At 35.1% G+C, this 2,081-nt stretch overlaps 1 pseudogene; it reads left to right on the top strand.

Annotated features, from left to right (window-relative positions):
* Nucleotides 1-23, top strand: part of LOC102817499 — a 5,298-nt pseudogene extending 5,275 nt beyond the window's left edge.
* The last annotated feature ends 2,058 nt before the right edge of the window (nucleotides 24-2,081 follow it).

Genomic DNA, 2,081 nt, shown 5'->3' with positions numbered 1-2,081 from the left:
ATGTTTGATCTATTTCAGATTGAAGAAGATGGTAGAATTCTTCTGTTTCATCCTCATTGGCTTTAGTGGTTGGTGCATAAATTTGAATAATAGTGATATTAACTGGACTTCACTGTAGGTGCATGTATATTATCCTATCACTTACAGCATTGTACCTCATGACTGATCTGGATATGCTCTTTTGACAATGAATGCAACACCATTCCTTTTCAATTTGTCTTTCCCTACATAGCAAACCATGTGATTGTTAGATTCAAAATGGCCAATACCAGTCCAATTCAACTCACTAATGCCTAAGATATCGATGTTGATGCATTCCATTTCATTTTTGACAACTTTCAATTTTCCCAGATCCATACTTCTTACATTCCATGTTTTGATTTTTCAATGGCTGTTTACAGGTGTTTCTCTTCATTTTAAGTTGTGCCCCATCAGCAAATGAAGGACCTACAGGCTTTTCTCCCATGGGCTTTACTCCAATTTCATCATCATGGTCAGCTCTACTTTGAGGAGGCACTCTTCTCTAGTCGCATTTTGAGTGCCTTCCAACCTGAGTGGCTCATTTTTTGGCAGTGTATCTGACTGTGTTTCTCTGCTATTAATAAGGTTTTCAGTAAGTAACGATTTGGAGTCTGTCTTTCTCTGGAAGCTCATCTGAAACCTGTCCACCATGGGTGACCCTGCTGGTATTTAAAATACCAGTGGCATCACCTTCAGAATCACATCAACTCAAGCCACTACAGCATGACAGCAGTCAAGAGATCAAATGACATATTGCATTAGGCAAATCTGTTCCAAAAGACCTTTTTAAAATGTTGAAAACTAAAGATGTCAGCTTGAGGACTAAGGTGTGTCTGACCCAAGCTATGGTATTTTCAATAACCTCATATGCATGTGAAAACTGGACAATGATTATGTAAGACCATAGAAGAATTGGTGCTTTTGAGTTATGGTGTTAGAGGATTTATTGAAAGTTCCATGGGCTGCCAAAAGAGCAAACAGGTCTGTGTTGCAATAAATGCAGCCAGAGTGCTCCTCGGAGGCTAGGATAAGCAAACTTCATCCTCATACTTCGCACAAATTGTCAATAGGGACCAATCAATGGAGAAGGATATAATGTTTGGTAATTGGAGGATAAGAGAAAGAGATAAAGACCCCCAGTTAAATAGATTGGCAATGTGGCAGCATCAATTGGTTCAAGAGTGGCAACAATTGTGAGGTTGATTCAGGACTGTGTAGTCTTTCGTTGTTTTATACAGAAGGTCACTATGAGTCGGTGCTGACTCGATGGCACCTAACAACAAAAACATGTCTATGTTTGATGTGTCTTGATAAAAAGTTTGTTTCTAACCCCATGCCCAAAGGATAAAATTTTTTGTGTGAATAGTGGAACTGTTAAAAATGAACTCAGGCGTAATCAAGGATATTGAACAATAACTAAATACCTTTAGGTTTTACTTTTTGAGATAACTTATTCATAGTTATCAGCCACTAAATTGGTTATATTAACTATCTATTACATGGGAGAAAGATGAAGATTTCTGTTCCCATAAACATTTACAGATTTGGAAACCCTATGTACACAACACCACAAGCACAACCAATCTATAAAATATAAAATATTCCCAACAATAATTCTTTATTGTATCTTAAATTCAGTAATATGTTAGCCTATTCAGTGGAGATTTCTAAAATCTCCTACCTATAAAAATAAAAATAATTAATGTTCTGAACATATCTCTTAAAGAATCTATGAGAGATATTAATTTAGTAATTATGTGTCAAATACCTTTGAGCGGGAGGTAATAGATTTTCTGCTCTTTTGATCTTTAACTTGAAAATCAATACCTGTCATTTGAGTTGTTACTTGATAATGATGGTACATTAATACATCTGTTTCTTTTTTCTTCATTGCTTATAAAGTTCAAATCAAACTTGTAATTCTGGAAAGTCATAGCATTTTTCAACATACTTCTTCCTACTTTGGTATATTAAAAGAAAGAATTAAGAGTTCAGAAAACTTTTAGAAATACACATCCTCTTTTGAGTTCAAATGAATTAAGCATATGAATAAAATAATT

The sequence above is a fragment of the Chrysochloris asiatica genome, unplaced genomic scaffold (genome assembly GCF_000296735.1).
Source record: "Chrysochloris asiatica unplaced genomic scaffold, ChrAsi1.0 scaffold00467, whole genome shotgun sequence".
Taxonomy (NCBI): domain Eukaryota; kingdom Metazoa; phylum Chordata; class Mammalia; order Afrosoricida; family Chrysochloridae; genus Chrysochloris; species Chrysochloris asiatica.
Note: the sequence above shows the minus strand (reverse complement) of the source record. Positions and strands in the feature narration are given on the sequence as shown.